The sequence below is a fragment of the Photinus pyralis genome, unplaced genomic scaffold (assembly GCF_008802855.1).
Source record: "Photinus pyralis isolate 1611_PpyrPB1 unplaced genomic scaffold, Ppyr1.3 Ppyr1.4_LG2, whole genome shotgun sequence".
NCBI classification, from domain to species: Eukaryota; Metazoa; Arthropoda; class Insecta; order Coleoptera; family Lampyridae; genus Photinus; species Photinus pyralis.
This window is the reverse complement of record NW_022170403.1, coordinates 9,720,123-9,734,808: the sequence shown is the minus strand read 5'-3', so window position 1 is coordinate 9,734,808 and position 14,686 is coordinate 9,720,123. Positions and strand designations below refer to the sequence as shown.

The 14,686-nt window shown below is 36.6% G+C and overlaps 2 long non-coding RNA genes across 2 annotated transcripts; one reads left to right on the top strand and one right to left on the bottom strand.

Annotated features, from left to right (window-relative positions):
* Window positions 1-4,162: 4,162 nt before the first annotated feature.
* Window positions 4,163-4,625, bottom strand: LOC116163182. Its single transcript, XR_004143689.1, has 3 exons — window positions 4,510-4,625; window positions 4,304-4,388; window positions 4,163-4,249 (listed from the first exon to the last, which is right to left on the bottom strand). It is a non-coding gene; the product is annotated as an uncharacterized LOC116163182 (long non-coding RNA).
* An 874-nt stretch (window positions 4,626-5,499) lies between these two features.
* LOC116163211 lies at window positions 5,500-5,903 on the top strand. The gene is made up of 3 exons (XR_004143691.1): window positions 5,500-5,600; window positions 5,722-5,806; window positions 5,861-5,903. It is a non-coding gene; the product is annotated as an uncharacterized LOC116163211 (long non-coding RNA).
* Window positions 5,904-14,686: the final 8,783 nt, after the last annotated feature.

Sequence of the window (14,686 nt, the reverse complement as noted above, 5' to 3'; positions counted from 1 at the left end):
TAATCAAGTCTTTAAAGCACGCGCAACGAGTTTAAGGGCACGACGCAAAGCGGAGTGCCTTTAACGTTGCAAGTGCTTTAAAGATCAATTATACACGTGTATCTTATAGTATTTTTTATTATACCTGCAGTATAATTTAAAAATAGGAAATTCAATGAAATCATATTGACGTTATACTCGAATACATGTCTAATTAAGTGGGCTGGGTGTTCGTAATTTCACGATTGCCATGAAAATGTCACTTGACGTTTGCTTATAAAAATCGTCGTCTTTGTGAATAAAACGATTTCCGTTGAAAAAGATAATACACCGTCCATTAAATCGCTTGTTGTAAAATCTAAACAAACGTTGGTAGGTGTAAAATCTCAATCCAGTAAAGCCTATTATCAAGCATATGAAAAGTTGTTTCCATGGATGAATAGGAAGTTACTTACGAATAAAGTCTTAAATGCATCGATAATGCTGGCATATATGAAGGAAATGTCAAAGGTATTAAATCTTCTATCTTTTGGTGCATTCATTCAAAACTTCACTTATTACTGGGACTAAAAAGTGGAACAGATTTGGAATCATACCCTAAATTACGCGCGTTTGTAAAAGCTTCAACCAAAGGATAGGTACAAGCCAAAGAAATGCTCTGCATTTACAGAAAGCAACTTAGGCAGATTATTTATTTCACCCAGATGACAGTTTCAAAAGTCATACTTGAAGTATCGTTACTTAGCAACTTTAAAGCACGTGTGTTTTAAAGGCCTTTTTTCGCACGCATTTGAGTGTTTAAAACGGAGATTGTGATTCAGGTATAATAAAAACTATCATCTTACACAACTATTCGTGGCATTTGGGAAAAAATTCATGTGAAGTGTTTGTAGATCACTGGTGTATAAATGAGGTGATATGTTACATGGACAAGTTCAATATACCACAGTTTAAGCTAGAGAGCTAGAAGAGAGTTGAATGGCGAAGGTTGTGACGTGTTTATTTTTATTCTTTTTGTTAAAAGGTCAAAAGTGCTGATGATCATATAGTTTTGTAATTTTGTATATATTGTACAGTTGTAATAATAATAATAATAGACCGAGAGCCCGCGTAGAAAATACCTCGTCATAGGGTACAAAAGGTTTGATGTAACTAGGCAGTAGAATGTCACCGTGTGATTCCAAAATCGCCCGTCTGCCGGCCAGCAGCGGTCAACTTAGCGTGGGGGCGAATTTTGAAAACTGTTCCAAATCACATAATACCTCGCCGCTGGTACATGTATGATTTTTTGCAATCTGATTCGGAAATGTGCACCAAATTCATAGTTGCAGCGGCAGACGATTTATCTGGGCAACTTTCCCGAGCAGACGCGTTTAAAAACATTCAAAAATTGTTAAATACATCGTCATAAGGTACACGCTCGAATTATAGCTTAAAATAAAGCTCTTTGAATGTAGAATTTGGGAAAACCATGAAAAACACAGCAGACGGTCGTATAACTGTAGCAGGCGCCTTTGAAATTTGTAGTTCCATCTGAAGGTACTTTTTTGTTGAATATTGTGATAATTAGCGATTTATTTTCATACAGAAGTTAACCGCACAAAATTGCTTATTTGGCAATTTATTTAAAATTTTGCGGGATTAACATCTAACGATCCCGCAAATACCGGGATTGAGATTTTGCTGCGGGATTGCATTCCCTAGATGGCACGAATGAACTCCTACATTGTGTAGTCGGTCCTTGTACGTGAGACATAATTGGGAAGGGAATTAAATAAAAGACAGAATTTTTGTGCTTACGAAATGACAAAAACAAATAAATATATTACGCACACAGCAAGGCCATACCAGGGAAACCTTCTACGGGACAAAAACCCCCGGCATAGGTCACACAAATACATGAAATAAATCACATACAGCAACAAAATTCAAGAGAAAATACACATACATTAAACATCTCTAATTGTATGATAAAAATCGGATAATCGAATTAGATGCAATTAAACAAATTCATAAAAACAAAATACGCCAGACATCATAAATGCAGTGGAAAACATTATAAATCAATGTAATACAAAATCACACAACCGATCAATTGAGGTAACACAACCCGTAAAATGATAAATTGCATGCACATAGGAAACATCAAAATAGTGTGGCTCTTCTCCAGCCTCCGTTAACATAAATTAATTTATATGTGATGAAGTTCTCCATTTTCTGGTTCTGCTTCATAAATTAATTTATTAACGCGAAAAATACATGTGAGAGTGCCAATAGCAAGTATTCATATGAAAATCGTCTATGGCTCAAGCAAAACACATTTTAAATAGAGAAATGTTAATGAAAGGGTCCCCTAAATATATCGTACTGCTAAGATGCCAAGAACTGTGATCCGCACGAGATAAGTAGGCAACAGATACAGCGAACGGTCGAACTGTAATAGGTACCTACTCCCTATTACAGTTCGACCGTGCGCTGTATCTGTTGCCTCATCCAACGTGATAGAGACAATTTTGAGTTCATTGACAGAGGCGACAGACTCTGGTGGTCTTTTTGTGCTAAGAAAAGGCTTTTCCCTTATGGGAGTACTAATTTAGTCAACGGATTTAGTCAGTCACCCCGTTTTGTCACGGTTTTTGAAGGGGATATTGAAACTTCGACCACCTAAAGCAAAGTACGACGTTGTTTGAGACCCACACATAGTTCTTACATTTTTCAAATAACGACCAGCACACCACCACACGGTGGCAAGTGGTATGGAGTAATCGCTTGTTTGAAAGGTCTTTCGAAGAAGTTTGATTTTTTAAAATCGGTCGATTCGTTTTCGATAAAATTAGAAAAATCTAAATTTTAAATTAAATTTAATTATTAATTAGTAAAAAGTCCAAAGATACCTATGCGAAGTTATCTTACCCGGATGTCTGGCGTTAAACGTGACGGCAGTTTGTCGAGCACATTGATTTTAGGCACCATAAATTAGAATAATTTCCACTCTTTGGGCTAGTATGTAAACCATTTTGGAAGTAAAATTTTGATTTTAGTCTCCCAAGATTGTCATAAAGATAACTGATTACAAATTAAATTTTTTCTTTCCCACAGCAACAAATAAGTGATATTTTCGTTTGTTTTTGTTTTCTATCTGAAAAAATTAAGATAGGTCGATGAAATAAATTAAATAAAGATTTTTCTAATTTTCTTGAAATCGAATTACTCGATATCGCTTGTCATCTAACATTTTTTATGGAATGACCCTAAGGGGCAGAGGGTAAGAGAGGGTGAAGTAGTTTTTGGTTAAAAGGTTGACAAATCTTTTGACGTGTCTCGGTGTTTTCTCCTTTAATCAGTGGTTTTCGATAAATCCATGGTGGGAAGCTTTCAAATGAACACCCTGTATAGCGTTTCCTGGTAATACTGATTTTCCTATGGTATTGCATTCTTCGACATCAGGTATGGTCTACGGTCTACCAAAACTGTAGAATACAAAACGGGCCCTGGACGCCCGGAAGGAATGCTGCTGAAGTGTCTTTTGAATATTTCGTACGAATACCTCTTATTGTGCAATTGATCGGGCTACTAACTGTATATTTATATCCTCTGCTTTAAAGCAACTCCCGCAATGTTATTCTTAGCGCGCTACAAATTCAGTGTCAGACACTGAAATACTGCTCTCAGATGTGTTTTGAAACGTTGACTTTGGAATTTTGATTTTACCGTATTAAGTTTTAAAGTTTAAAAAGAGCACATGCTCAAACATCCAACAACTTTTTTTTCTAATGAAACCACATCTTTATTTTCCTTTTGGAATTTTACATAGTGTTTCATATACAGGGTGTCCCATTTTCGACACTTTCATAGGCGTTAAAGTCAAAATTTGCACATTTTTGCTTCATAGATCCGGAGATAAATCAAACAATTTTCAATTTCAGAATGACCCTATATATTCTTAGTAACAACAGAATCAAAAAAATGTTTCTTGAAAATTATTGATAAATAATCTGCCGTTTTCAAAATAAATAATCATACAGTATCGGGTCAAAAAGTTATTGGATCTAACTTCATTTTATTTAAATGGCATACCCTGTATATTTCAATCTACAAATAGCATATTATATTCTTTTTTTTAAATATAACACTGAAAAAATTCAATATCGATTCAAAAAGGTTCAAAAAAGAAAGGTTGAAGGATTTATAGTGGATTACCTATTATAATAAATTTTTTTTTCTTTTTTGGCGATCGATTTCGACATTTATTGTCATCATCTGGCCCTAGCTAAAATATACATAAATAAAATCTCGTATGTTAACAAGTTAGAGGTTTTCTTACCGTCAAAGTTAAAATATTAAAATATAGATGAATGGTGGTAACATAAGTTATTTTTTGTGAGCCGATGTGGATGTAGATGTGGCGGCTGAAATAAATTTTGTGAAGTTAGTAAATCGTGTAAGGTGTATGTGTCTGTATGTATTGGGTGTGTTTAGGTTTATGTAGTGTTTGTATGTGTAGATTTTATTAAAATATTAAGAGCTTACTCAACTGTGTTGTGGCTGTAAAGTGAGGTTATGTGTGTTCATTGGCGTGGTGTGTAAAAGGGGGCATCGATTTGTATAGGTGATTAGTGTTAAATTCTGTGATGTCGTTGCTAAGGATAATATTTTTGTCCAGAAGGGCTTTGTGTATTTCGTAGTGTTCTAGTATTGTAAGTTTTTGATATTCTTTGTATTTGTGTAAAATTTGTGTGTTTTCTATTGAGATGGTGTGATTCGTGGATTTTGTATGTGTTCCTATTGCTGAATGTGGTATATTTTTCTTGTGTTCGTTAAATCTAATTTGAAATTGGCGAGTAGTCTGTCCTATGTATATACATATAGTTGCATTGATCGCATGTGATTTTATAAATTCCTGATTGTAGATGGTGTGGTTCTTTTGGTTTGTTGTTTGTTAATATATTATGTAATGTGGGATGTGAGGGTGGTGTTGTGTGGTTTTAGTAATTTCTGTAGTGGTCTTTGTATATGTTGATAGTATGGAATGGATAAGTATTTGGATCTGTGTTTGTGATGTGGGTAGATGTTTTTTAGGCTGTGTTTTGTTTTTGTTTTTTTGAAAATGTTATGTATATAGTTTAGATCGTAATTGTTATTTAATGCTATTTGAAGAATGGTGTTGTATTCTAAATTAAAATTTTGTGTGTCGAGTGGGGTGTTTAGTAATCTATTAGTAATCTATTAAATAGTAATCTATTAAATAGGAAGTGGAATGCAGTGTTTTTTATGTTAGGGGAATGATGTGAGTGGTAAGGTATTATTATGTCGGTGGTGGTGGGTTTTCTATAGATATTATAAGATATGTAAGTTGTGTGGTTGTGCAGTGTGAGGTCTAGGAAGTTGATTTTTCGGTCTTTTTCTATTTCTAGTGTGAATTTTATGTTAGATATGTTATTTATGTGTGTGTGGAAATTTAGAACACTACGAAATACACAAAGCCCTTCTGGACAAAAATATTATCCTTAGCAACGACATCACAGAATTTAACACTAATCACCTATACAAATCGATGCCCCCTTTTACACACCACGCCAATGAACACACATAACCTCACTTTACAGCCACAACACAGTTGAGTAAGCTCTTAATATTTTAATAAAATCTACACATACAAACACTACATAAACCTAAACACACCCAATACATACAGACACATACACCTTACACGATTTACTAACTTCACAAAATTTATTTCAGCCGCCACATCTACATCCACATCGGCTCACAAAAAATAACTTATGTTACCACCATTCATCTATATTTTAATATTTTAACTTTGACGGTAAGAAAACCTCTAACTTGTTAACATACGAGATTTTATTTATGTATATTTTAGCTAGGGCCAGATGATGACAATAAATGTCGAAATCGATCGCCAAAAAAGAAAAAATTTATTATAATAGGTAATCCACTATAAATCCTTCAACCTTCATTAGAGACCTATTAATGGAGTCGTTCATCAAGAACATGTTCAAAAAAGAGTTCTTAAAAATTCAAAAATTCGTTTGTAGTAATTTCTAATTTTTTCAGTGTCAGAAAAAAAGGCGCTAGTTCGTAGAAAACGGTTCCTTTTGTTGAGACCTGTAATTAGAATACCATGAATGGTTAAAACGCCTGGTTGCGCCCCCCCCCCCTCCGCCCATTTTTAAAAGTTTACTTGTCACTAAAGGCATGCGCATGTAAAATCTGAGACCAATTGGTTGTCACATGCAAAAGTTTAGGACCATTCCCGTAAAAGTCGTTCAACACGGCAAAAGTGGTTCCTGACCGACGGAGAACGCGCAAAATAATAGCACCAGCGCTAAAAACACGCACAAAAAGTACAATCTTTGTCGATCTACCTGTCATTGCGTTGTTGGTTAGATTGTAGAGCATATGTGGTAAAAATAAGATGCAAGTTGTCTTCCGTGTTGAATAATTGAAGAAACAACTCCCACGCACCGGAGGGCGTTTGTTGAACTGTATTTCGGTTGAAATTGTATTGTAGAGAAAAATTTTAATGAAACTCTAAAGTGTGAGAGTGAAGGAACTACCTTCGGAACTAGATTTAAGAAAACACATTTCGTAACTAGGCGCTCCTCGACTAACTAGCGCCATCTCAGAACGAGGGGACCACATATCGGCACGCTAATGAACGTACGATTTTCTATTTTTACGGTTAGTTACAACCCTTTAGAAGCTGATGACAGCCTCTCCTAGGCGAAATTAGCAATGCCAGTTTATCCTATTTGTTTGTAAATCTTATTGTATTTCCTCTATGGTGTGGGTCAAACATTAGTACCCAATATTCACAACAATTAACTAAATGCGATTATAGTACTTGCACCAAAGAGTAACTATAATACTCTTTACTTGCACTACGTGAAAATGCGTTAAACCTAATCTCTGTTTCTATTAGTGCCATAACACCCCATCGCTGCAGAAATTATTTAATCTGGACCTTTTATCGCCAAATGCTGCAGAGATACAAGTTCTTTTTCTACTAAGAGTCTGTAATTGGATCGATACTAACTACCACCAACCTCAACTATGCTACCGTGCTAAATATCTCCTTTCAAAAAGTCTCATCATAAATTTTCTCTTTGTAACACTCCGAATAACATCAAATACTTAGTGTTAGTGCACCAATTTATGAATCTCTGAAAGGGACCGACGCCGACGTTCCATAAAGCGTAACTTAATGTACATTACGAAGAAAAAGTCAAAGAATAGTAAAAAAATTCAAATGTACTCGGTCTTCTCTCTGTGTTAAAACGCGCATCAACGCTTCAAATGGACTGTATTGTTGATCGTAATGGAACGTGGCAAAGTAAGGATCCTGTCAGAAGCAGCGTAATTTATAACTTGTCGACTTCTGACCCAGTTAGGGGAGTGTTTTTTTTTACTCTGGCGGAATATTATAAAGCGAACAACAAAAACAAATTAGGGTGTCGTCTGCAGTCGTGATGAGACTAGAAGGGAGAGTTCGAAATGTTTCCAGACCTAGTGGACTGGTGTACTACGAATGAATCACGATCAATAGACTAAGTTAATATTGAAATCCGTGCACAATTTGTGCAAGCTAAGGGTTCGAAAAAACTTGCCAAATGCACGTGAGATGGGCGCTAATTTGATAGACTGGCACGAACAAGAAACGTTGGGTAATCCGTTTTGGTTCAATAACTTAGAAACAAGTTTTCCGGAAATTGCTTGAAGAATTTAATAAACCCGCAGTAAATAGGAGCTAGCAATAGCGAATAGTGACACGTATCTGCAGATAGCTACAAATGGAAGATTAAATACGAAACTGGAACAAATTTGATTTAAAACTCATGTGCTTGACAAGGTATGGTTAAATTGCGTTACTCACGTACACATCAATAGCAATTTAATAACGATCTTGTTTCTTTTATAAACATCAGATACTCTCGATGCCTTTTTTATGTCTCCGTTACGTGATTCGATAAGAATATCTTGTGCTGAAAATAGATACGACAATTTCAACCTTAAAGCTTAAGCTTTTACGACATTAAGTGCTGGAAATTGCATCCCGAAGCATGTACCCTGAAAATAGCCTTGAGTGTTGGATTATGCTACCCCTTGCATCTTAAATTTTAAACCTTTAAACCTTAATTTTTACTGTTAGGGCTTGAGATTTGGACTTACATTTTGAAGTCTGACTACTGATCATTTTTATACCCAGCTCGCCTCTCAAATCTTGAATCTTAAAACCTGGCCCATGCAGTTTAAACCTTTAACATTTAATTTTTATTTAGAACCTTGTAGTAACCTTAAACCTTAATCTGCAATACTGCTTCCTGAATCTTGTATTTTAAATGATGAACCTTGTACCTTATATACTGTTCTTAAATCCCAAAATTTAACCTAGGATCTGAATTAAAACCTTAAAAGAAACTCAAAGGTAACCCTCTTCTTTGATGACCAAAAAATGTACATACCTATTTAAATAAGAGGGCTAATTTTTATAGATGAGTGTAACAATCATCGATGAAAATTACAATATACTCGTATGAAATATCAGCCGAAACCTAAAGAAAGATCCACTTCAAGTACATAAAATACTAATGGCCTACTTACGAAGAAAAAGTAAAAACACACTTATATCCTCTCTATATCGGAGTAAAAAGGTGAATCCGTCCAATAATGCGGAATCCCTCAATTAAATGAATTCAAGTGCCAAAGATGAATATAAATATGGACGGCGGAAATTAAAATTCCATGCGTTTTCACTAACGCCTCAGGTGTTTTCAAACGAAGTGCACTGCTCTTTTAGGATTGGTTTTAGAGTATCAATCTTGAATTTTAGAGGTTGCGCGTTGAAGCTTAAATTTGAGATTTGAATTTTTGAACTTGCATCTTAAAGGTGGAAACTTTTCTTGCTGTAAGGTGATTTTGCTTTTCGGAAACTCAAGTCGGCTGGCCGGAGGTCAAAAGATGTACCTTTGAACAGTTTAATTGTGTGATAATCCACCCTATTGGTTAGACAACACACCTTTAGATCTGAAACAAAAATATGATATGCTCTGTAAGTATGTAACCAATCGACCGTTTTGCGCAGATGCCGAATACTAGGGGATTTTCGTAACGAAGCTAGGGGAAAAAAGAGCGTGGCGGAAGAAAAGCAAATGGCGACGGAGTCGACGGAAAGCATCACGTGTTTCCGGTTTTTATTCTTGATTATTTTGGTTGTAGTGTTTTGAAGTTGTAATTACAGGTACAGGTACCTAGGTGTACTCCATGCTTTTGTTTTTGAGTACCGTTAGATGAATCATGTTTGTTATACTGTTCAGGTGATTATGCCATTATTTTGTTTTATGAAGTATTTATGTCTGTATTCACGAGGAGTTGATTATCAGTGGGATGTTGCTCTTGTTTACTCTTCCGTGAGGGAAGTACCTAGTACAGTTTGATTGTTCGCTGTATCTGTTACTTTCTTATTCATGGCGCGCTGCAGTTCTTGTGCGTTAGCTATACGAAGGGGGGGGCTCTCTTATTTGATGTTTCGATGTTTGTGTGTGTGAGTGGTTCATTCTGTGTCCGCCTGTTGGCTGTATCTGTTGCCTACTCGTCTCGTGCGGATTGCAGTTCTTGGCATCTTAGCAATGCGAGATATTTAGGGGTCCTCTCATTAACGTTTCCTCTATTTAAAATATGTTCTGCTTGAGCGATAATCGATTTTCACATTAATACTTGCTATTGGCATTCTCACATGTACTTTTCGTGTTAAATTAATTTATGTTAACTGAAGACTGGAGTAGAGCCAGAACATTTTACTGTTTCATATGTACATGCAATTTATTATTTTACGAGTTGTGTTATCTCAATTGATTGTACATGTATTTTGATGTGTTTTTGTACTACATTGACTTATCATGTTTTCCACTGCATTTATGACGTCTCGTGTGTTTTGTTTTTATGGACTTGTTTAATTTCATTTGGTTTAGTTATCTGATTTTTATCATACAATTTGGTTTGTTTTATTTATGTGCATTTCCTCTTGCATTTTGTTGCTGTAGGTGATTTATTTCATGTATTTGTGTGACTTATGCCGGGGGTTTTTGTTCCGTAGAAGGTTTCCCTGGTATGGCCTTGTTGTGTGCGTAATACGAGTATATTTATTTGTTTTTGTCTCTTATTTAATTCCCTTTCCGGTTATGTCTCACGTCCCAACATGTATAAGAACCGATTACACAATGTAGGAGTTCATTCATTCGTGCCATCCATATTGGGACGACTGCTACCCAAATTCAAAAGTGTCGCAAAACGTCCATCGTTTCGACTTGAAAGGTAGGTGGCTGTAGGTAATTTATTTCATGTATTTGTGTGGCCAATGCTGTGGTTTTTGTCCCGTAAAAGGTTTCCCTGGTATGGTTTTGTTGTATGCGTAATATATTTATTTGTTCTTGTCATTTCTTACGCACAAAAGTTCTGTCTTTTATTTAATTCCTTTCCCGATTATGTCTCACGTCCCAACACATACAAGAACCGATTACACAACGTAGGAGTTCATTCGTGCCACTCATATCGAGCCGACTGCCATCCAAATTCAAAAGTGCCGCGAAACGTCCATCGTTTCGACTTGAAAGGTGGGTGGCTCTACTCGTAGTTTTTGCTCAGAGTTTCCAACGGTAAGTATAGGGTAAGTCAACATTTTCAGTGTCGGCTTGATGAACCCCTAGGATCATTACAATTGAATTATTAACTATATAAGCATTTAGTTATAACCTTCTCTGCATCAGGTGGTCAGGCGGAAAGCCGGTATCGTACACACCGCAGATGCTGTCGTTGTCAAAGACCGACTGTGATGTCGGCCAAATAAATAGACCCCCCCCCCACATATTTTATTTATAAGATTGTGCAACATAGTCTGGGTTTCTTTAAAGCGGAATATTGCAATGTTCTTCAGGTTTCCGGATATGACTTGAACAAATTTTGTCTATTTTAAAAAGTATACGACAATACTTGCTTTAAAATCTCTCCTTCCGGACTCAAACTAACAAAAAGCGAAAAATACTAGACAAAATGGTGTATTTTCGAGTGCTGCGTCGTTCGTACACGTCTTTCGATGTCGAAAACTTGGATTGGACCATGGTCTCATTTGTTGTGATGTGCATTGTGGCTCAATGAGATCCACTTCTTTGCGGTTTCATATTTTATTTTCAAGGTCGCATTTGTGGTGGTTTTAGGTTATCAAAGCTCAATGACATCCACTTTCAAGGTCATCAGAGGTCAATGCATCCTTTATGGTAGTGTCATCTGATTTTCAAGACAATCAGAGGTGAACGACCTGCTGCATTCAAGGTTATCAAAGTTCAATTACTTCAATTTTTTGCGGTGTCAAATTTTCAAGAACAACGAAAAACAATGACCTCAGGGTTGTGGTGTCATATTTCATTTTAAAGGTCATCAGAGGTTAACGAGATCTTCCATCCAAGGTCATCCACCCCATTGTTGTAAGGTTATATTTTATATCCAATGTCAACAAAGTTCAATTACCTCATTTTGTCATATATTGTAGCGGAACACCCTTATGGGTGCAGGGCTGGTTTCGATTCGTCGGCAATGGGAGGGAAAATAAAACCCACGTATGCTGGTTGTAGTTTGTGTCGAGAAACGCTTGACGAATAAACACACTAATTACATAAGGACATTGACAAGTGACGACGCTTACCTTAACGACCTTACATTAAAATTTGTACCTAAAAACAATTAGGCGAAACTACAGTATTATAAAATGGTTCGTGCAGCGAAATCAACACTTAGGAATACAATGGCCCCATAATCGATAGGTGAACGAAAGTAAAGGGTTATCTTACACATAGATTTCGAGTTTGAACGTTTAGTTTTGCGCAACGACCTCTCTAGGTTAAGTTACGTACAATTGGTAATGTTGAAAAGAATTCTTTAAATTTGGCGCGTTCCACTATAATATTATTTCATTTTTAAGGTCAGCGGTCGCATTTGTGGTGGTTTTAGGTTATCCAAGCTCAATGACATCTATTTTCAAAGTCATCAGAGCCTCCTTTATGGTAGTGTTATCTGATTTTCAAGACAATGGGAAGTAAATGACCTCGTCTTTGTGTTGTATTCAAGGTTATCAAAGTTCAATTACTACCATTTTTTTGCAGTGCCAAATTTTATTTTCAAGGACAACGAAGAAGAATGACCCCAGTTTTGAGGTTCATCAAAGTACAATTACTTCAATTTTTGTGGTGTCCTGTCTCATTTTCAAGGTCATCGGACGCCAACGACACCTTTTTTTAAGGTGTCATGGTTTCTTTTTAAGGTTATCAAAATTCAATGAACTCATTGCGGTTCACATTCCATTTTCAAGGTCGTAAGAGGTCAATGATCTCATTTGTTGTTGTATTAAACGTTAGTTTTAAGATCATCAGAGGTGAACGACCCTGTTATTGTTCCTACTATATTCCTCCTTGCAACTTACCATAGAATTGAGCGCGACCCAGATTTTTTAAATGCTTAACTCTCCCTTTATAAAAAGGGGAAGATAAAAGGGAAGTGAGACAATGAGATCCAATAAGGAAATACTTTGACGTCAAATAAATCCACATACATCAACACTTTTCTATTAAAGGTGAATTTAAACCTCAATAAATCCCTTAACTCAATAATGATCGAGTAAGTTAGTATCTTGAATTATTTCGAAATGATTCTCTGTAAGTAGAATATCTCGAGCAAAAATTCGCATTGGCGTAATGGCTTTGTAGTTCAGTGGTAGAGCGTTGGGCTACAAAATCGGAGGTCGGGTGTGGGCTGAGGTAGGAACTTTTCATCTGTGGGGGAGATGGGAATTTCCTTCGATTAGTTTCGAGCATTCTGCCGGCTACTCCGAATTAGGTTTTCCTGTAGTTGTCCTAATTCATACGCTAAATACTTCCACAGCAACACATAATTTGTGAAAATCAAAATATAGCCTCTTGGAATGAATTTTATATACACAGACATTGAATCCTGAATTTCGAATTGTGATTCTTAAATCTTGAGCCTTTAATGGTTGGCTATCGAAGCTTGAACATTCAACCTTAGACCTGCGGCTTGAATCACTGCCTTTAGATGTTGAGCTTTGGGTTTTGAGTTTTCTTGTCTTGAACCTGGCGTCTCGGGCCGAAGGCTGACCATTAAATCATTTTAAAAAACCGAGTGGGTCGGTCCGTTGAAAATTCTACCTCCTCTCCCTTTCTCTCACCCCCTTACCACTCACCATTATATATTAGTATTATGGCTTTTAATGGAAAACACGAGTTATTTCCTTAATTCTCTTTTTGTAGTATCTGTGATCCTCAAATTTCGTGTTCCATATAAAAAGCTTCCTCACATAACGAACGATTTAATATATTTTTGAGCATGTATGTATCGTATTTATTGTATTTCGACATCACTGCTCTCATGTTCAATTGTAGTACTTGTCCTACAGTACTGAAGTTTCACGCATCAAAAGCAAGTCTAAAAATAGCTACTCCCCCTTCCGCAACCTTGCCCTTCGTAGGTAAAGTATTCATTCTTGTTTTGCGTGCGACTGGAGCTACACGCGTCATTATGGGTAAACGTAGCCGTGAAAAACTTAACGCTTTGGAAAAGGAACTTTTTAAGTTAAAAAAGAAATTGAAGAAGAAATCAGGAAATCGAGATTTTAATGGTGAGTCATTCTTCGTTGATATTTTTGTTTTTAGTCTTGATTACGCCGGCGTGCGGCCGTAATTACTTACAGATAGTGCTCTGTCAGTAATGCTTGACTTTGTTCAAGTAACGGTTTTTTGTTGCTCTTGCAACATTCCGTAAAAAGGATAGTGCTCCTTTTACGAAGCTAGAAAGTTTTCTAGATCTTTTACAAAATGCAATTAGTAATTTGTATTTTGTTGGGCGCAGGTAGACGCTCTTCGACTCCGACCGACCCTAGTATTATCTACGCGAACACTCCATCTCTGTCGGACCGCAGTGACGTGTCTTTGCCAGAGGAGGATGGTCATCGTTTTTTTAAGGATTTGTGGAGGGCTTCGCCTTCGGACGACGATGTACCTGGTTTATCGGCGCCTCTACAACCAGGGGTTCCTTTTAGAGATGTAAACCCAACCGTCCAAATTGTTGCCGATGTTGCATCCACCGAACAAGAGGACTTGTTGTCCTTGTTGGGTAACGAAACGACACCAGATGTGACCTTTGGTTTACCAATCCATGAGCGAATTGCAAACAACCTTAATTTCATCTTAAGGAGTGGGTTAAAGACCGAAGATTTGAACAGGCTTTTATCAAAATACCCAATTCCTGAAAATTGCAGGGCTTTTAAAAGCCCGGAATTAAATGCCATTGTCCAGCACTCTTTATGCGATAAATTTGTGCAACGGGACAAAAAATTGGCTAATCTGCAGTCACGGATAGGTACCGCCATGGCAGCTTCAGCGAATTGTCTCAACAAATTGCTGGAAATTAAGAACATTGACAAAGGCTTAATAGAATCTTTGAACGATGCGTTGAAAATTTTGTCGGACGTACATTTTAATGAAAGCCAGGTTCGGAGGTCCTTGATTCGTTCGAATATAAATGATTCTTTACGATTAACACTGGACAACAATGGGATCGACGATTTCCTTTTTGGAAGTGATCTCGAAGAAAAGGTCAAAGCGACCAAACACTTGGAGAAAGC